The 22,958-nt window shown below is 35.3% G+C and overlaps 1 protein-coding gene across 3 annotated transcripts in view; it reads left to right on the top strand.

The window, feature by feature from the left end:
• CNTN5 (contactin 5) overlaps window positions 1–22,958 on the top strand; it is an 812,742-nt gene that overhangs the window by 83,112 nt on the left and 706,672 nt on the right. The gene's annotated exons all lie outside the window — the stretch shown is intronic.

Here is a 22,958-nt window from a genome sequence, read left to right as displayed (position 1 = left end):
GTTAATGCGGTGTTCACTTTGATTGATTTGCAAATATTGAGCCATTCTCACATCTCTGGAAATAATCCCACTTGATCATGGTATGTGATCCTTTTAATATATTGTTGTATTCAGTTAGATGCTATTTTGTTGAGGATTTTTGCATGTGTATTCATCAGAGATATTGGCCTGTAATTTTCCTTTTGTGTGTTGTCCTTGTCTGATTTTGGTATCAGGTTAATGTTGGCCTCATAAAATGAGTTAGGAAGCATTTTCTCATCTTCAATTATTTGGAAGAGTTTGAGTAGGATAGGTATTAAATTTTTTTGAATGTTTATTAGACCAGTGAATCCACCAGTGAATCTAACTGGTCCTAAACTTTTGTTTTCAGGGTGGTTTTTGATTACTGTTTTAATCTCCTCACTAGTGACCAGTCTATGCAGATTTTCTATTTCTTCATGATTCCATTTTGGAAGGTTATATTATTCTAAGAATGTATCCTTTTTTTCTAGGTTGCCCAATTTATTGGCATATAGTTGGTCATAGTAGTCTCTTATGATCCTTTTTATTTCTGTGGTATCCATTTTAACTTCTCTGTCATTTCTAATTTTATTTATTTGAGCCTTCTCCCTCTTTTTTTTAGTGAGTGTAGCTAAAGGTTTATCAATTTTGTTTATCTTTTCAAAGAAACAGCTCTTAGTTTCATTGATCTTTTCTATTGTCTTTTTAGTCTCTATTTCATTTATTTTTGCTTTGATTTTTGTTATTTCTTTCCTTCTACTGACAGTGGGCTTCATTTGTTCTTCTTTTTCTAGTTCCTTTAGGTGTATGGTTAGGTTGCTTATTTGAGAATTTTCTTATTTTTTGAGGTAGACCTGTTTTGCTATAAATTTCCCTCTTAGTACTGCTGTTGCTGCATCCCATAGACTTTGGTATATTATATTTTCATTTGTCCCCAGGTATTATTTTATTTCTTCTTTGATTTCTTTGTTGGCTCAATAGTCGTTTAGTAGCGTGTTGTTTAATCTCCACATATTTGTGACATTTGCCCTCTTTCATCTTGTAGTTGATTTCTAATTTCATACCATTGCAGTTAGAAAAGATGTTTGATATGATTTCAATCTTCCTAAATTTATTGAGACTTGTTTTCTGTCCCAACATATGGTCTGTCCTTGAGAATGTTCCATGTGCATTTGGGAAGAAAGTGTATTCTGTTGTTTTTAGATGGAATGTACTGTATATACCTATTAAGTCCATCTGGTCTATTTGTGTCATTTATGGCCAATGTTTCCTTGTTGACTAACTGTCTGGATGATCTATCCATCGATATAAGTGAGGTGTTAAAATTCCCTGCTATTATTGTATTGCTATCAATTTCTCCCTTTAGGTCTGTTAATAATTGCTTTATATAATTTTGTTCTCCTATGTTGGGAGCATACATATTAATAACTGTTATGTCTTCTTTATGGATCATTCCCTTTATCATTATGTAATGTCCATCTTTGTCTCTTGTTGTCTTTTTTGGCTTAAAGTCTATTTTGTCTGATATAAGTATAGCTACACCTGCTTTCTTTTGGCTGTCATTTGCTTGGAATATCATCTTCCACTCCTTTACTTTGAGCGTATGCTCATCTTTAAAACTAAAATGAATTTCCTGAAGGCAGCATATAGTTGGGTCTTGTTTTTTTAATCCATCCAGACACTCTGTGCCTTTTGATTGGTGAGTTCTGTCCATTTACATTTAGGATAATTATTGATATACGAGGACGTATTATTACCATTTTATTTTTTGTTTTCTGATTGTTCTACATCTCTATTGTTTCTTTTCTCTTGTGCTTCTGTTTGCCATTTTAGTTTGGTGGTTTTCTATGATGTTTATCTCAATTTCTTCTGTTTTTATGTTTTGTGTCTCTGCTCTAGATTTTTGTTTTGTGGTTACCATGAGGTTTTTATAAAATGTTTCATTGATAAAATAGTCCTTTTTCTGCTGATAGCACGGTATCTTCATTTGGTTATACAGGTTCTATCCTGTTCCTCTTCCCTTTTCATGTTTTTCTTGTCACGAATTATTCCTTTTTCTGTTGTCACTTTGCTACCAAATTGAGTAGCCATAGTTATTTTTAATGTTTTTTCCCCTTTAACCTTTATGTTATAATTAAGTGTTTAACGCCATATTCTAAAATAGAGTTTCAATTTTCTTATTCTGTCTGCCTGTTTATCACCTTGTTCAAAGTTTTGTGTACTTTTGCCTTTTTGATTCAGATAGGAGAGCTCCTTTCAACATTTCTTGTAAGGTAGGTCTAGTGGTGAACAACCTCAGCTTTTGTTTGTTGGGAAAGTCTTTATTTCTTCTTCATATCTGACGGATAACTTTGCTGGATTGAGTATTCTTTGTTGGCAGTTTCTATCTTTCAATATTTTGAATATGTCATTCAACTCTCTCCTGGACTGGAGAATTTCTGCTGAGAAATCTGCTGATAATGTAATGAGGGTACCTTTGTAGGTTACTGTCTTTTTTCCCCTGGCTGACTTTAAAATTCTTTCTTTATCATTGACTTTTGACAGTTTTAATATAATGTGCCTTGGAGAACGTCTTTTTGCATTCAGATAATTAGGAGTTCTATTCACTTCATATACTTTGTATCCAGTTCCTTCCTCAGGTTTGGGAAGTTCTCAGTATTATCTCTTTAAATAAGCTCTCTTTTCCTTTCTCTCTCTCTTCTCCTCTGGGATACCCATTATCCTTATGTTGCTTTTAATTGAGTTGGCTATTTCTCATAGAATTGCTTCATTTTTTTAAATCTTAGTTCTCCTTTTGCATCTGAATCATTTCTAGATTTCTATCTTCGAGCTCACTAATTCTCTCTTCCATATGGTCTGCTCTATTTCCAGTGCTTTCTAGTGCATTCTTCATCTCATTTATTGATTTCTTTAGCTCCAGAATTTCTGTTTGATTTTTTTTAGAGTTTCAATCTCTTTGGTGAAGTACTCCTTCTGTTCATTAATTTTATTCCTGAGTTCATTGAACTGCCTTTCTGAGTTTTCTTGTAGCTCATTGAGTTTATTCATGACAAACATTTTGAGTTCTCTATCAATTAGATCACAATCTTTTGTGACTTAACTTTGGTTTCTGGAGAATGTTCTTTTGCGATACCATGTTACCATGATTTTTCATGGTGCTTGATGAGTTGTTTCTCTTGGAGTACATTTTAAGTAAAGAAAATATTTCTTATTTACGTAAACTTTTGTTTACTTTGATTCTAACAATTCAACAGATTGGTAATTAAAGGCCTTGCTTTTGTTTTCCAGTAGGTGGTGCTATAGCACAAGTTTTTGGTTTCTCTTAACTGCACTGCCTCTGGCTATATTTGAGAGCAAGCATTTTCCACCCTCCACTGCCTCAGTCAGAGGTGTTGCCAATGCTTGTGCCTCCAAGGTCACTGGCATCACTGCTTGTGCCTCTGGGGTCACTGTTGCCTTGCTGCTGCTGGTGTGGCTGCCGTCGTGGACATTGTCACTTGGGTCATTGGGATGGCAGGCACCTACACTGCATCCAAGGTTGCCTGGCTCAGGGATATTGCTACCACAGCAGGGGGAGAAGAAAAATGGGGGACAGCCAGGGTCGCAGGCTTTTCTGCTATGTCTGAGGTTGTCAGATTTTCAGGCACTGGCCACTGCAAGCAGGAGGGCTGGGGTCACAGGCACTGCTGCAGCTGAAGAGACTGGCATCATGTGCCCCATCACTGCTACCACCTGGTTCTTGGCAGCCAAGGGGGGCCGGAATCACATGCACTGCCTCTGCTACTGCTACCAGGGGGTGCAGGCACCACTGCTGCTGAGAGGAGAGCGGAGTCGTGGGCACCGATGCTGCCACGGGGCTGGGATCGCAGGTCCTGCCTCCACCATTGCTATTGAGTTCATTAGGGCTGTGGGTTCAGCTGCTGTGAGGTGGTAGGGGCAGGGTCACAGGCACCACCTCTGCTGTTCCCTCATTCCATCTTCTTTATGCATTCCAGTCTACCCACCTTCAGATGTACAGATGCATGGATCCCTCCAGCATCCTGTGTGCTGAGCAGAGGAACCTTGGCTAAATTATGAATGTTCTACTAGTTGTAGATTGAAGGGGAGAGACAAAGGGAGTGTCTCAGGTGGCCGTGATGCTGATGTCACTCCTAGCTACACTTTAAAATATATACAGTCGTGCTGCATAACATTTTGGTCAAGGATGGACACATATATGATGGTGGTCCCATAAGGTTAGTACCATATAGCCCAGGTGTATAGTAGGCTATACTATCTAGGTTTGTGTAAGTATGGTGTTTGCACAACAACGAAATCACGTAACAACGTACTTTTCAGAACATATCCCTATCGTTAAGTGACACATAACTATATATTTTTATCTACATTGTAGGGGAGCATACATATATCTTAAGCCAACATAATCGTATATCTAATGTTTTTATAAAACTGAAAGAACAAGATCAGATCTATATCCCTTGCTAAACTGAACGTTTTCTGGTCAGCTAGGTTTTTCTGGCCACTTGCCCTATAAGAGAAAGTGACTCACATATTACTGATTATGGTATGAATGTGACATCATATGTGACAGAATAATGTGACACAAGATATGACATCATAAGTGACAGAATAAAAGGAAAGTACTAATTGTTGAGAAAATGTTCAATTTAGCAATGCATAAATTATACATCCCATTTGTTTTGTATTCTTAGAGTGAGGTATGTAACCAGCAAGACATAGCCATGGAAAATCATTTTTACCATTGTAATAGTCTATTTTCTTATCCAAATTTTAAGCAATTGAATTTTCTTAAATCAACAGAGCTTATTTTATTTTGGTGAATATTTTCCTTATAACTTTGGTCAATTAAAATTAATATTTGGCTCAAGTTGTATGGTAATAGAAGGCCAACTCCATACAGATATTCTAGTCTCTGTGGTAAATAATATGTTCTATTGTCTTCAGTTTTGTCTTTTTGAAAAGTGTAATGGTCAACAAAATAAAGCATAAGAATTTCACACACACACACACACAAACACACATGCACACACACATCTCTGTCATCCAAATTGATAACATCAGGTCAATGACACCTATGAGACAGTCACTTGGAAATTCAGATTACTTTCTTTGCTATTGATGTAGTTGATAGGAGAATTTTAAAAATAGGCTTGTTTTTAAAATAGTATGAAAAAAGTTTCAGTTTTAACTCAATCTTGGATTTAAAAAATTCATATCAGGCTATTTTACTTTTAATAAAATTTAATCCCATGTGCAAAATTTTTGATATTAAAAGATGTGAGAACCTGTATTTTTTTCTATTTCATTTGGAATGCACATAAAAATTAATCTGTGAGATATGTATGTTAGATGACATTTTGTAAGGGATTTGTTTTAATCCCAACAAGTGATATAATTAGCAGTTTATACAATGAAAACTGAATTGGTACTAATTAGGATTGACATTAAGAGTATTTCTCTGATTATTTTAAAACATCTGGTAAGTAGAAGAAAAGAAGGAAGGAAGCTGTATCTGTTTGAATTTCTCCTATGTGCCACACACAGTGATAGATTCTCTGCAAATGTTATCTAAATTTATTCCTCACAACACCTTATAGACAGTTTTTAATCTCCATTTTAAAGATAAAGTAATCAAATGCAAGGAGGTTAAGTATAAAGTCAGAAATATGAGAGGTATCTCACACTCTTCTCTTTACCCACAAATAATATAATCAGTCACCAAGCTCTATCAAATTTTCCATCTCAGCATCTTTTATATCAAACTCCCTTTTCTATCTTTTCTCTGTTATTGCCTTTGACCCTCATCACCTCTTGCCTGTATCCCTGCAATAGTCCCCAGAAAATGCCATAGATCTTCCCCCATCGCCTCTCTTTGCCTGCATTGTAAAACTAATCACGTGAATCCTTTACCTAACATCCTTCAGTGTGTCTCCATGTTTTATAGGATGCAGTCTGAAACTCTTGGCAAGCTCTACAAGATTCTCTGCAATCTGGTGCCTGCTCATCACTCAAGGTTTATTTTCACAGAACTCTCATTCTATTTTTCTCCCAGACTTCTCAGCCATTCCAAGATAATTGCAATTCCAAATCTATTTTCTGCTTCTTCACATCTGAGTATTTTCTTACCTATCTCCCTCTGACTAATCTTTCCACTCTGAGTTCCAATTTCTACCTAATTGTCTTCTGTAAGCTAATGATAACGTCACTTCCTACGTGAAGCATTTTCTCACCTGCTATCCCATCTCTGACCTGTCTTACATGTAAATTGACACGTATTTCTATTGAGGCCACCTAACTTTTGTGTAAGTGTTAAGTTACATGATTTTTTCCGACTATTAAACTGTGATTTCCTTGAGGGCAGGAAACATGTTATATTTTACATGCAACTCTCATAACCATTATAGAACTTGTAACAGCGAACAATATTTTTTGGTTGTAAAGGAAGGTTGCTGGAGGATATGAAGAATAGTACATTAGATCAAGGGAAGGGTTGAATAACTACCAACAACTTAGAAGGGAATGAATTAGAGTCAATTCAGGGTATTTCAACAATTATCAATTATGGAGCTTCTTTTAGAATTTTGTAATTAATGTGACTCAGCTCTAATTGTTCCATATCTGCATGTGTGTGTGTATGTGTGTGTGTGTGTGTGTGTGTTACAGGTTTCAAATTTCCAGTAGACTAAATCTGATTTGCTTAAGTTGAGTCAGGCATGTACAGCTGAATTAACAACAGTAACTTAGGTTCATGTCATTAAATGTGACCAATAGGTGCCATTTAGAGGGAAGAAGGATTGTTAAGAGCCAGACCACTGCCTTATGAGCTGTTTTCTAGAGGATTCAATGCATTTTTGCTGACTAGGTAGTGTTTAATAGAAAAAAGAGGAGGCACCTGTATAAAATGTTTATCAGCAGAAAAAACAGTAAATCCAGAGGTATAGAACCACTAAAGCTTCTGAGACTTTAAGAGCCAAAACAACTAGAGACAAACCATCAACAAGATCTTCAAAAGCTTTTCAAAAATTCCTTGATCCTAAATTATTCATATAACTGCAGTGACTACAGTAATGGAAACTTTTTACTAACAAGGGAAAGTAATAACAGTAAGATTAAATATTTTTCATTGCAAAAATAATTTTTCTCCAGGGCAATATGGCAACAATGGATATATTAAGTATTTGGTCAAGCATATTATAGGTTTATGGTATTCTTCCATTGTTTTTTAATTGAAGTAAATGGCACTGGCACTGCCTTCCATGTTGTTTTAATTGAGAAAATTTGAAATCATTCTTACTCTCTTCTTCTCTCTCCCTTCATCTCATATTTAATTTCTCACCCAATTCTAATAATTATGCCTACATAATGTCTCTAAAACTGTCTGCTTTGCCCACTTCCACTGCAACACTTCACTTCAAATTTCTGTTGTCTTTCATCTACACTAGTGAACTAGTCTTCTAAATTAAAACTGATTTAAATGCATCCACTCTGCCAATCTCCACCTTTTCAATTTGTTCTTCATACTCAATCTAGAGTGAACTTTTGAAAACACAAATCTAAGCATATCCCGATCCTATCTGCAACCTTTCACTCGAGTTCCCTAGCTCTTAGAATAAACACAGAAACCCATAACTTGGTCCACCAGTTACCCTATCTCCAACTTCATCTAACACCTGGCTCTGCCTGATTAAACCGGTCTTGTCAGTTGCCCTTTGTTCTTGGAGACTTCTTGGTATTGTAGTTATTGTTGTCTGCATCTTAAATTCTCTTTCATTACTGTTTCACTTAATTAATTTCTACTCATCCTTATGTTCTCAGCTTGAGCTAACTTTCTTAGAGAAGACTTCCTAAATCTCCCTGCTAGGTCTTGATACTGTGCTTATTTTTACTCAATACTCTCATTATTAGCATCATGCTGCTCTCCCAAGAATTTGTCACAGAACCAGTTTTACTTTTTAAAATGTGATTATTTGATTAATACCTCTATACTACACTATACTTTAAGATCTGTGAAGGCAGGCATGTGTGTGTTTCTGTTCCTAAGGTGTCTACCACATGGCAACAATAAGTATTTGTTGAATGCATGCATAAATGAATGACTATTCCCTAAAATGTTAGAGATTTCTGGATAGCAGAGATCTTTTTATTTTTATTTTATTTTTATTTTATGTTGTGTTTTACTTTATTTTTATGGTTTGTGCATATTTTGTATAATTTATTTGAATTTTTTAAATAAACAAAAACAAATCGTTTTTTAAGGTGAATTGAATGTGTCATTTTCCTTCTTTCTAATTATTTTCTTGCTTGTAATATATGTTCACAGTAATACATCTACTTTTTGTATCTATTACAAACAGTTATTGATTAATAATGCTAAATATTAAGCTAGATTTTATTCATGAGTGGATAAACTTCTGCTTGTTTTACCTAATGAAAATATAAATTTCCTATTCAGTCGTTATTCAAACTAGTCCAGGAACACAATCCTGTAGTATACAGGAAAAAACACAGCATTTTGTGCTGCCAATAGAGTTGATATGCCCTAATTCTCACCCTAACTAGACTGCAAGTTTTTCTGTCAGAGACCATGCATTTAATATGTTTCACCCCCAAAGAACTGGAGAATTCCAGACTTTAAATAGGTAGTCAATAAATAATTTACTCTATTTCTCTTTCCACATTCATGCTCCCTTAGCTGCTTTAGATTACATGTCTGCCATTTCTGCAGCAACCTTTTGTGCCAGTTCACTGAACCAGAATCTTTAAATGTTTCTGTATAGCATTTATTTTATGCTTGCCCTGGCTGTTACAGCACATGAGAATTCAATACAACCAGAAGAGTATTTGGTGAATTGAATGTTAAAGCATTTATGTTTGGTTCTCTTTCAGAATATTTACATTTGGAGTAAAATACTGATATTAAAATACCATAAATGTAAAGTGAGAATTCTTTAAACTTTTAAATAACTTAGAAAATATCTAAACACAGTAGAAGAAATTAGTAACACTAAATGTATTTGGTCTCTTCTAGATAACTGCTTTTAATAAACTATTATTCCTCATCTTTATTCCTTTTCCAGTCCCCACCCCCAACCCCTGCCAATGACGCTAAGGTGAACTTACATGAGTTATGCACAATCAGAATGCTTACACAAAAGAGAAAGGGAACTCCTTGCCAGAATGATTGAGGAAAACAATGTAGAAAAGATGTTGCTTAAACTCTTTATTAAAGCCAACTTAATTCTCCAAGTATACTTCTAACTTTCCCTCACCAATTGAAAGAGTTTGAAGCAAGATTTGAAGGTTTTCAGCTCTTCCCAGGCCATTCAATATATCTGGTGCTGAGGAATCAATGTTTATGTAGCAACAACTCTTATTGCTTGATAAAGAAGAAAAGAATGAGCGATCTCACTGATAAAGAGATGGCGTGGGGAAGGGATATGAGTGAAGGCAGAGGTATGGATACATACACCTTTCTGCTTTTTCCTCAGTTTATATTTTGAAATCTAAAAGGAGAGCAAAAATATTCTCCTTGTACCAAAATAAACAGCTTATGGACAACAACATGGAGATGTGGAGATGGCTTATATAGTTCAAAAATACCAACTGGGGACCTGTACATATACAGCTTTAAGCCATCAAATAAATATTAATTAAAGCAGGATGCACTGAGGAGGTAAATGACTCATGATCAGAACAATAACTTTCAATTTTGTGGTAATATACAATTTACATAGTTCTTTCAAATCCATTATATCCTTTAAACTAAAACTAGAACTAAAACCCAAGACTTCTAAGTCCAGCAAGATTTCTTTTGTGGAATGCTGAATCCTATCCCCCTCCTCCTCCTTCTCCTCCTTCCTACAACTATGTCATTTATATTTAGATTTGATAGCGTGAATGGAGCTGGAGAAAAGATGTGGTTGAGGGTGGATGACATCATTCCTTCAAAGCCCACTCAGTTTCCAGACATTGGACTCTCCACTTAACTTGCTAGATGTGTGTCTCTAATTTTTCTGAGATTAAGTTTCTGCATGTACACAATTGAGGCGTTGCCTCTCATACCTAACTCATAAGCTTCGTTTTAAGTTTGATACAGAATAATTTATGTGAAAATGCCCTGCAAGCTCTGAAAAAAAAAAAGAACCACATAAATTTCAGAGGATTTATTTTAATTTTATTTATCATTTACAAAGAAAATCAATGTAATACTAATTCCATTCAATATGTAAAGAGTTCAAATGATGAATAAAAAGGTGAATCACTGTTTCCTTTAGAGGAGAAGTATTCAAGCTAGCAAATAAGAGCACCTTTCATGAATAAAGTTTGATTTAATTTAGCTTGCTATTTATCACCGTCACCAGAGTCCTCCTTCTTGCTCATTAAGCACTGAATCTACAGTATATCTGTTGCTCTTGTTGCTATAGATGGCTATGGGTGGCTATAGTCTTCCCTAACTTGTGCAAGAACTCCTGGAAGTGTCAATAATCAATTTTCTCCTTGTGTTTTGCTTTCCTTTCATGGTACCTCACAGTTGTTTTACCACAAAATTCATTCAAATATATTTCCCTATGAATTGGCTTGGGATGAGTTTCTCTGTTACTAGGAAGAACAAGCAATATGCTTAACATGTAGAAATATTTGCTATCTCTCTATCTTTGTAGTAAGTTTCCTTCTGTGAGTAGTCCCATGATACTCAGGATATGAAGATTAGGAACTTGGATAATGAGGAGAAAGAATAGAAAGTAGTCTTTGGTGACACTGTCAACCATGGGGCTATAGAGGCTCAGGTCACCCTTGGGAAACTGACACATAGTGGAGGAGTTTGTTGTTTTATCTTAAGAATTGGAGGCAGCAGAAGGAGAAGATATGAACACTGCATAGAGAAAGAATTTTGTCTGCTTAAATAATAAAATGAATTGTTCACTGTGCAGTAGACACCAGTAGAAAACATCTATGTAGGTGGTCATTGTCTTATATTACATAGAGCAACTCTATTGTTATAGGACTTCAGTCACTGGTTGGGGTGCTCAGCCTAACTCATATAAGCTTTCATGAAATTATACAAATACTTTTTTGAATTAAATCTAATAGGAAATTTTGATTAGAGCAAATCTATACTCAAAACATCATCCCCTGCTAAATTATAGCTATTATAGTCATGGAAATAGCAGATATTAAAAGTGGATTATTTTTACCAAATTACTGAATTTTCATCATTAATTGAGGCCACCCAATGTGATTTGAAATATCAGAAACTAAGTGGTTATTTTAATAACAAGACTGGAAAATAGAATATTAAACATTGTTTTCAAATATGCTAGGGGCTAGTACAGTACTAGGACAGGTAATGATATTCTAGTAAAGTTTTATTTGGGTTTATGTAAAGGTAGTTTGAAGAAGGAAGAAAAAGACACTTTTAGTAATAAAGGAAATTCTCTAGAGAAATTCACTGAAAAAGCTACATCGTTTGAAAAATGTAACTGAGTTATTTAACGCTTTATAAAGTTATTACCCATATTTTCAAATTGTTTGGGTTTTCTGCTTTTATATAGTCAAAGGATCATATGATTAATGTAATAATAATGAAAAGAAGAATTTTTAAGTCATACTCTCCAGCTGCTAATTAGTTAGGGGCATTCATATTTTAAAAACTGGCATTATCTTTCTTTATTGATATTCTTTAAAATAGTTGAGTACTAATGTAGTAGTCTCTTAACTCCTCTCCTTGTTGCTAATCCCTGCCCCTTCTACTTTATCATTTATAAGAATTACCCTTCTACATGAATCTGATTAAGTCACAATCCCACTTAAGACCATTCAATGACCTCTTCCTGCTAACACAATAAACTCTAATGAAGTCCAAGACACCCATTCATGATCTGGCCATAATCAAAACTTCTCTCCTTTTTTCTATCACATTATGTTCCAGCAATACCAAACCATATACAATTACCTACGTTCTTTCACACTTTTATATTTTTTTATCTTTTTAGTACCTTAAATGACTTTCTTTCCTCTGCCTTGTAAAGTCTTTCTGATCTTTCAAATCCTACAACATTCAGCCATTGTCACTCCTCCTCCTTTCTGCATTATTACTCACGTGCACTGGGCTTACTCATATCATTGCTCTTATTACACTGTATTTGAACATATCAGTAAATTATTGTCTACATTATGAACTTTTGAAAACAGAATGCTCCTTATTTTTGTGTTCAGTGCCTACCTAGAACACTTCTTAGTGTATATCTAGGAAGCATAGTTTAGCAAAAATAGAATAGATGTGGAATAAGATAGACTCAACAAATGTTAAATGTTTTTTGTTGAATTCATGCTGTTGTTTGCCAAGATTTAGTTTGAAAGTGAGACAAGGACAGACAGTCATTAATTTACAAAAGACTAATATTCTCTGAATAGCCCAGACTTCTTCTGCCATAACCCCTTTTCTCCAGAGCCCTACTGAGCCACAGATGAAGGACTTGTTTTGTTAGAACTGGAAGAGATGACAAGAAACAGAAAAAATTAAAGAAAATAAGGCAATTAGGGCCTTTCCTTGATAATTTTAATGTAAAAATATTGAATAAAAATAATTCTCCAAAATCTTCTTTGGTTACAGATAATTTATGATCCTAAATGTCATAGCAACAAGTAGAAAATGGTAAGCCACATCCTTGGGTCTGGATCATTCCTGACTGTGCTTTGACCAAGGTTTGTCAGGTGGCTATTTGTGGAAGATGCCCTGAGTATAGGCTCTTTAGGCTTCTGATTATGCAAGTTTGTTTTATAGTTCCATAAGATGACCATTTTAAATTAAAGGTATAATGACATCCTTATTTCTTATTTAGGATTTGGGTTTATATCTTTGTGTATATATGTTTTTCACATCGTTTTCATCTAGTTTATGAAATTAAAATCAAATCTCAAAAACTACTGAGTAGTGAGAGACCGTTGAAGCCTTCTGTGGTATTTGTGCAGGTAAATCATGAGATAATACCTGTATCAATTAGCTGTATTTATACCTGTAGATACTTTCCATAAAAATATAGTAAACTATAAATATACTAAAATTCTTTCATCTTCTTATCCTAATTTCAGTCATTAAAATTTTATGATCAGACAGCTTTCAGAACATATTAATCAGGCCTTCATAAAGAAAAGTGAAAACTTCCAAAGAAATAGTCTTATTTGAATCATTTAGGATATAGGGCAAACATGAAAGGAATATTAGTTGATATGTCTCAGTAGCCATGGAAATTATATATAATAGATACAGTATAGGGTGTCATATTTTGTTATTGCCATTTGTCATAAAAACTTGATTTATAAGGGAAGCTTGTGCTTTTTTGCATGAGGAAGATCTTGTCTATCTATTAGCAACATGTTATAAAAGTTATAGCAGGATGAAAACAAAAGTGAGAACACTAGTTGATGAATCAGGAAATGAAGGCCAAATGTGAATTTGTGGGTCAACTATTTTTTTTTTTTTTTTTTTTGTGAGGAGATCAGCCCTGTGCTAACATCCGCCAATCCTCCTCTTTTTGTGCTGAGGAAGACGGCCCTGGGCTAACATCTGTGCCCATCTTCCTCCACTTTATATGGGACGCCGCCACAGCATGGCTTGCCAAGCAGTGCGTCGGTGCGCGCCCGGGATCCGAACCAGCGAACCCTGGGCCGCCGCAGCGGAGCACGCGCACTTAACCGCTTGTGCCACCGGGCCGGCCCCCTGTGGGTCAGCTTTTAATTTAAAAAAATCCCTAGCTTGTTTAGAGAGACTTCCAATGCTGTTATATCTTTAGAAGTTTTGATTATCTTTTAAGTACCTACTAAGTACAATAGTCACTATTCCCAAGGAGCTTTTGATGCACACATGAAAAGATAACAATGTACAAACTGTAATTGATGTGCTAAATACGTGGACCTGATAAGTAGTATAGGGGTTTTGAGGAAGCATAATTCACTTTGAATTAGGTTGATCTGCGACCATTTAAAGGATGAATAGACTTGGGTAAGATGATACAAATGAGGTGACAGAGGGTATTCCTGAATTGGCATGAGGAGAATTACAGTAGGAGCTACAAGGTACAAATGTTTGAGAGAATGCCGAGTGGAGTAGTGGGTCCACTTAAAGAGGGCAAAAGAAAGAATGTGGTTTTAGTAGCCAGGAAAAAGTGAGTGAAGTCGATAGAGACTTGAGTATAAATTTCTGATCAGAAACAAAATGACTGACTTGGTATTTTTTTTTCTGTTTGTTTTTTTTTTTCCAGTAATTAGAATAGGAAGAGGGTGATTATTAATTTGATTGCACTGACAAGCACAAAAGTCACTAGCATGAGGAAAGCAAAAGAATGGATCTACCTTAATTATATTAAAGCAAGACTACTTTTAAAGCCATTATATTTTTATTGTTTAATGTTTTTTAATATAAATAACATTTTTCCTTTGAGGTGAAGACTTAACTCAGCTCATTAGACTTGCAAGTAAAACAAAGACACTTTCAGATTCTCTTTAAGCAGCTAAGTGTAAGGCTACAGTGGCGCTTGTTGGTCTGCTAATACTCAGTAGAGTCTCTGGTTCTGCTATGCCAATAACTTGATTTAATAATAAGAAACAAAAATATATAAAAAGAAAGAAATGTGGTGAAAGAAGAAAAGAAATACATAGTGTGGTTTCCTTTCAAATGCTTCAAAATAGTGCTCTCCCCACTGACTTATATAGCAGACTGTGGGGACCAAGACCTGCCAGCTGCTGTGTGGTCTCCTTTGATACTGAGAACTGACCAAAATACCTCATTCAATTCATTAGATGACTTCATTTCTGAAATCATGCTTTTTACTGAAATCTGAAAGCAGAGAAGTCCGGAACTGGGTTTACAAAGAGATGAAATGGTTTATGCAAGAATAGCTCAAAAGGGGTGCAGAGGTTTCTGGATTGCTTGTGGCTTCAGCAACAGTGATGCATGGATAGTTTGGGGGCATATCTCCCTAGATTAGAGCTGATCAACAAGTGAGAAACTTCAGCAAATTGCCCCAAGTCATAATCATTGATTATTTGAGATATAGATACTTTATTAAGACAAATCAATGAACTTTACTTAGCACCTACTACATCCAAGGCATGACATTATATGTGGTAAACTGTAAATCTGTGTTTACTCTTGTTTTTTCACAACAGACACCTACGTATTCATCATGGTTGCATTATTGCCATCCCAAGGTGAACTTGATGCTGTGTGAATTCACAGCCTGTAAAATTCAGCTGACATACAGAGAAACACACTGCTGCTGCAATTGCTATTTCCAAAATCACGAAACTGCTCTGATGTTTTAGTCACAGGGAGAAACCTTTACACCATTTCCACAATTGGGTCTGATTAAACAAACAGGCTGTGCATTTGTAATTAAGCATGTGCAGGAAAAACACAAAGTACCCAATTACCTATGTGCTCATTGTAAGCCTTTTAACATGTCAAATGTCTCCTGAGATCCATTGCCCTTTTAACTAAGAGTAAAGCCACCTGTCTCTCCTGGGAAGGGTGGTGTGTCTGAAATAGCTGATTGTTTGCTTTCAGGCTAAATGCCTCTCCTGCTCACTGGTTTATCTATTGATTGTTCTTTAGTTTATGACTACTTTGCCCTGAGATTTCCCCCTAGGATTATAATCTAGCTAACATTTATTCAGCAGAGCCAATGCTCCTAACCCTTAGGGTTTCCTGAGTGGCTTCTGACTAATCTTGCGTTCCTTTCAAGAAACTAACAGAGTATACACAGAAAAAATATGAATACTATCCCTAGTTAAATATCCTTTCAATCCCTTTATGCAATTGCTGTCTTAAAATCAATGATATCGTGCCTTTAAAATAGAGTTTCTTTAAAATTACAAAAATATGTTTTGATCAGTTGTAACAAATTTAACCATACAAAAGAATGTAGAGGAAAACTTAATCCCAAGACTTCCAGTCTGAACATAGCAGAGAGACATAGTAATTTCCCTCTTTTTCTACATATCATACAAAAGCAACAAGGTAAATAGAAAACAAAATAACTCTCTATTTTCACTGAAATTCAAAGGCATAAATCATTCACAGACTGGTCTGCCAAGAGCAGATATGACTCTCATAAAAGCCATGTGGAGTGAAGTACAACAGAAGTCTGAAAGGGAAAGTGAACAGAATGACTGTACAACTGCCCAGGAAATGCCAGTAAAAATACACTTTCATGAAGGCATAATGCAAACCCAGAATTGGAAAATCCCATAATTTACATCAAAGAAGATTCACAGGATCTAGTGGGAGTAGGAAGAGATCAAGCAGAAGCTGCATAGGAAGAAGGTGCAACAAAGACCCACAGAGAATGGCCAAAGAGGCCAGAGCTGCAGATTGCAGAAAAGGCAACAAAACATGCACTCCTGGGAGGAAATTCCTGGAAATGATGGAGCCAGGAAATCCAACTCACTCTTTGGTGAGCGATATAGAAGTTCAAAAAGAACCAATACGAAAACACTAAAGAGACATTTGCTAGAATAATAATGCAATGAAACAGAAAATTCAGACCAAACATTTTACCACGACCTAGAAAAGATAAAACAGTTGTTTCAATGAAGGAATAACAAAAAATTTGAAATGCAAGAACTCAAGAAACTGATGGGGAGGCAACAGTATATTAAAATGAACTTGTAGAACTCAGTACAGGAGAAAAAAGTCAAAACAATGAAAAAGAACAATGTAGAATGGACAATGTGGAAAGCACCATAATTACCATGGAGTATAGAAACAGCAAAGAAAATGAAAGCAAAAAAGTAAAACAGGATTAGAAAATGTTATACACAAGCAATAAGCAAAGAGATTCGATATTTACATAATTGGAGTTTCCTATAAACACACAAAAAATACTTAAATATATTTAAAAATTATTAAAGGAGTATCAGACATTTAATAAAAGCATTATGTTATTTTTCTGGATTTTGATGGTTTTGGTATTTGTCAGTCTTTATACATTTGCAATGTGTTGTGACATTTTTCTCTGTCCATGTAAACATTTAGTTGTACCTAATTATATGTTCATGATTGTATATTCTTTTTCTAAAGAAGGCCTCGAAATTGTATAAATTTCAGGTCCACCAACTCCTTGATCTGCCCCTGCATAGTTATACTTTCCCTCCTCTTAGAAGAATATAAATACTAAAGGCATATTTTTCAGCATTTCTAATCATCCTTTTGAAATCAGTCTGTAATGAAAAACTGTAGGCTAGTGCCAGTCTAATTTCACATGGTAAAATGATTTTGTCACTTTAGCATGAAACCATGAAGGAAAGGCCAGATTTTATGGGAATGATTATGATTTTCTCTCATTGATTCACGTAATAACAAATATTTATTGCAGATCTGCTGTGTGATACAGCTTTAAACTAGGCCATGTGCAAGAAAAGAGGAGCCAAACTAGCTATAGCCCTGAACCTCATGGAATTTACTCTCAGGTAGGAGGCTGGAATCAAAGGAATAATTACACAGGGCTTATATTTAAGTGGGATACGCTCCAATAAGGATAAACTAGTTGATACTTACATACAAATTGGTAAAGTGGATAAAGAGCTGCTGTCCCAAGGGGTACTGCATCCTCCTTCCCTGACCCTCTGCCGTCCAGCAGCTAAAGCGTTAACACAAGGCGCAGAATCACGTCTCCAGTACCCAGCTACAGTTCTACCCACTTCTATTGTGATTGGTCAGTACAAATACCACCCAGTCCCCCCAAAATCCTACCCCCTTGGCTCTATTATTAGAGCCAAAGAAGGCAAAGTAAGACAGACATCCCACTCCCTGGTGTCCTGCCTTACTCCGAGGAGTGGTAGAAGGAGACACCAAAGGAGCAGCAGGCTGGTGCCTGTCAGCCTAAAAGCTAGCACAACTCCACCCATATACTTACACTCAGGCCAACATAGTGGAGACACAGCAGGAAAGATTCCCCTGGTTACTGGTGAGGGCACTGGAACCCCAATGGCCACAAGTCGGAGCTCATGTAACCCCAAATGTCTATGGGCAGCCATTGCCAGCCAGCACCCTCACCACTACCTTCATTTCAGGGAAACTATAGCTTCCTGGAATATTAGCTTTCAGAGGACCTGAAGAGACCAAGAGAGAAAGGGGTCTGGTGTTAATGGGAGCAGCTGTGGTTCTAGGAAGCACGTCAGGCTCTGTGCACATTAAGCTCCCTAAGGTTTGATTTAGAGGAGATTAGAACTGGGGAGGCGGAGAAGTCTCCCTTTTCACCATTTCTATTAATTTCTACCCTTCAATGCAATGAGTTTGTTAAAACCCATCAAATGTCTGTCTTCTTGGCCAATAACAAAATAAACTTGTGAGTATAAAGAGAGCTAACTGTCACACTGCTCTACCTCACATATCTGGCCTGAAGGATTAGGTTGAACTTAATTAGGTAAGATGTCCATTAATGATTTTTGTAACTTAGTCAATAATATAGGTATTGAATATACTTTTTAAAATCTCATATAATATTATAAGGGTTAAAAACAAATTCGATATAATTGCTATTAATTTGGCAATAGCTAAGAGGATTTAGTATCATGCATACTATTGTTGATACAAAGAAAAATTCTCTGCTTATTGATATTATCACCTAATGACTATCATTCTAGTGCAATTATCATTCAAAGAGCTTTATATGATTTCTTATGTCAAATCATGGCTTAGAAAGGAATTTTACTTCGCTCATGACAGCTGATTTAGACAAAAGATCATAAACATGCTTTCTAGAAATCAGCAAATAATTTGGGCATAGTTAGAATGATTTGATGAACAATTTTTGCTACAAATAATCACTTAGTAAATGGTAGTTCACGAACAAACACACATATACACATATATGTGTAGTCATTGATTTAGAGAATGAGGGATATATTTGAATTTTTTATTTACATGTTAATTAAATATTGTTTTATCTTACTGTCCAAGTTATATAATTGGGATATCATCCCAGTAATCACACTAATAAATATATAATACCAGATTGGGATTACCATTCTACAGGGGAAGAGTAAAGTTCTATGAGCATGTAATAAAGTAATCTTTCCCATATTGGAGTGGTCTGGGAGAGCTTCCCTGAGTAATGATAAGTCATCTACAATATAAATTTGACTAGAAATGAAAGCATTCCAGATTTAAGCAAGGCAAAAATGTAGTATGTTGAAAGGGAGCCAGTTGTGTTCACAGAAGTGAAAGAAGGCTAAGGCACTGGAGAGGAGTGAATAAAACAAAGACTGGTGTGTGTTGAGACTTGGGAAGTAGTTGGAGGCCATGTGACAGAATATCATAGGCCATGATGGCAAATATGGTCTACATCAATGCAAAAGCCATTAAAGGGATTTTATGAGTTTGATGATGTGAATATATTTGAATTTTGAAGATATTACTCTGAATGTAGTGTGAACAGCAAACTGAAGGGAGATGAGTGGCAATATTGGAAGACCAGATATTAGAAACTTCCTGTGGTCCAGGCAAAAAGAGTATGATAGCTAAGAGTAGGCTATTATTGTAGCAATGGTGTGCCAGGCTAACATGAAGAAAACTTTGTAGGATTTATGAATGTGTTAGAGATGGAGGATGAGAAAGAAGGAGATAACGTAGAAAAATTCAACTTTAGCCTTAGCTTTTTTTGAGTTTGAGCTACTAATACTGAGCCACATGTTAATTCCATTTTCTCCTCCTTTCGTGCTATAGAAGAAAAAAAGATGGGCCCTCAATGTATTGTTGCCAAAATCTACTCCGGATCCCATTTGAATCACCTAGGGAGCTCCACTCTCAGAGATTCTGATTCATTTGGTCTGGCATAAGGCCTGGTCATGGGACTATCTTAAAAGTTCCCCAGATGATTCTAAGGTACAACTAGATTAAGAATCACTGATCTGGTGAGAAGTGAGGTTGGGCTGAACTAGGAAGTTGTAATAGAAATAGAATAGGCAGCAAATTAGAGATATTTTACAGGTGGTGAGAAATGTTACAAAATCTTTGTGAAAATACTATTCTCTCTCTCTCCCTTTGTCCCTCTCCCAACCTTCTAGATTATATTCAGTTTTCCTTTGGAATAAAAACCCTTTCAGATGTGGTAGGTTGAATTAAACCCACTGAGCATAGCGTGCATTTTAGAATTGTTTTTAATTCACTAAAATCGTGCTTCTTATTTGACTCCTCCTTTTCCTTTTTCTTTTTTTTTCTTTAGAGTGTAGAAGAAAAAAATCAATTAGATAAATTCTAATTAGGGCAGCTTTAGTATACTTATGTGTTGGTAGTTTGTCAGTCAGTTACTGAACCTTTCAAAAATAGTATTATCGGCCACATTCTAAGCTAAGTTATAGATTAGATGGTATGCGGGGAAACAGGGGCTAGTGTGTGTGTGTGTGTGTGTGTGTGTGTGTGTGTGTGTGGAGGGCCAGAGAGAGAGAGAGATTGAGAGAATCTAAATGAATCATTTTATTGGTAAGAATTTAACTACAGTGACTCTCTGTAATGTCTTTCTTTCAGCCTCAGAAGCTAACGTGATATAATTTATCAATTTATTTTCAGTGTTTGGGGGGCATTATGTAAATAGATACAATAGACTATCAGCCTTCAAATCATAAGCAACTCTTTTTACTGGAATTGATAACTTGTTATTGTTAGTTTTAAATACCAATGTTCCTTTCAGCAAATATTTAGGAATTCTAAAATCTGTAACAATAAATATGTAAATATTAGTTATCCCATAATACCTAAAAATACAAAGCCCTGTCCTGGAGATATTAAGATGCTTAAGTCATATTCTCTGTTCTCAGAAATCTTGAAACTAAAGAATGGTAGACTGATAAATAAATTCACTCAATAAAATGTTAAATTTATAGAGTGACTTGTAACAAGGAAAACCTTGTGCTTCCTGTTCTAAGGATGTGAACCAGAAAAATGCAGCAAGCAGGACCTCCAGTTAGGGAAACTTGCTCTCCCTCCCACATGGAGGAGGAAGAGAAGAACTATGGGATATGACACTAATAGCTACTGTGTTCTAAGCACTGGAATAATTGTTTTTTATACATGATGTCATTAATACCCATAGAAACTCTTTGGAGAAGATATTATTATAAATTCTGTTTTACAAATGAGAAAAATAAGGCTTAGAAATGCACTGTCTGGTAGAAACACAAAGTAAGCCACAAAAGCAAGCCGTATGTGTAATTTTAAATTTTTTAAATTTAATTTATTTTATTAATTTTAATTTATTTTCTAGTAATCACATTTTTTTAAAAAGTAAAAAGAAACAAGTGAAATTACTCATAATGAAACATATAGTAAAATTCAATATATGTAATCCAAAATATAATCATCTTAACGTATGATAAATGTAAAAACAAATTACTGCAATGGTTTACATTCCTTTTATTATACTGTCTTTGAAATCCAGTGTGTGTTTTACACTTATAGAATATCTCAATATGTACTAACCAGATTTCAAGAGCTCAATAGCCACATATGGCTAGTGGCTACCGCAGCTCAAAGTTAGAGTTTTTACATAAGTTGTTCAAGGTTTAGTTTACTAGATAAGAGCAGAGTTGAAATTGAAACCTGGGTTGTCTAACACCACAGCATGAACTCTTAAATACTATCCTGTGCTGCTTAGGAAGGTATGATCTTAGGTTCATAAATCTATCTTGAGATGGTGTTATTAATACAGGATTTTCAAAAACATTAAAAGAATTATATGTATCCTTATTTGCACAAGAAAAGAAATGGTCTTAAAGAGGTTAAATAAAATCCTGAAGGCTTCACAATTAGTAGATATTATAGTAGGTATTGAACCCACATCTGTCTCATTTCAAATCCCATATTTCAACTATATCACAACCATAAATATCTAGTGACTAAAGAAGAAATTCAAAGGAAAATCAGGCTCCTGTTGGATATAACAGATGATAATTACGAATAAAGCAGGGTGTTCTTATGATCAAGCACTCCTCTCTTCTTTTTTGAAATTGTCTATGCATTTTTATTCTCTTTAAACATAAAACATAATCACTACCACCACTACCACCACTCAATAACAAATTTGATTAATAGCTTATTGCCTACAGAGCTCATGTTGTCCTAGGAGGACAAGCAGCTATAGGAGGTGTGTAACTAAACATCTAAGAACCATGTCCAGTGTTCACATTATACGTGTATTAGGAATACACCACCCTATGGGCATGATGCTGCAGCAATGACACAGCCTTCTGGGAAATATGAGAGGTAGCCTCAGGCAACAAGGAAGTGGGAGGATACCCTAATGTTTTATCGTTAATGGCCTAGAAGATTTCATGTTATGGTGTCTTAGGTTTTAAATTAAATGTCAAATACAATTTGCCACTGAAAATGTGAAGTGTGGAACTGCCCTTAGAGACTCCGAGAATTCAGTCCTCTAATTGGTAGCTGCCTAATACTGAGTAAAACTAGTTAGAGATCATTATTTGGTGAATTGTCACACCAGCCTGCAGAAGTGTATGGATTTTTACCTCTTACACTTTAAATCTGTAGTAAATTCTTGAGACGGTATTTAAAATGTGCAGTGCTCAATGTAGTATTAAATACAGTGGAACTGATAAACTCTTCCTTTTGGGATCATGCCACCGTTTATGTCCTGATGTCTCTGACACTTAGTCTATAACATCAGGAAATTTGTGAAAGAAACTGAAGCAGCACATATTCCATATATAGTAGTTTATTTATTTGATTTTTTTTCCTGCTAACAAGGGTCTGTATTAATAATAGGACTAATAATAGGATTTCCAATCCACTTTAATGTGTTAGCATTATATCTTTCTGAACTATCTGTATATTAGTGCTAATTATGAGGTATGTTTAAGTCTAAAAATGGAGGCTTAAACACGAAGACATCATTTTTATTGCTGGTTTTAATTAGAAACCT

Source organism: Diceros bicornis, chromosome 7, assembly GCF_020826845.1.
Source record: "Diceros bicornis minor isolate mBicDic1 chromosome 7, mDicBic1.mat.cur, whole genome shotgun sequence".
Taxonomy (NCBI): Eukaryota; Metazoa; Chordata; class Mammalia; order Perissodactyla; family Rhinocerotidae; genus Diceros; species Diceros bicornis.
This window is presented reverse-complemented; position numbering and strand designations above follow the sequence as displayed.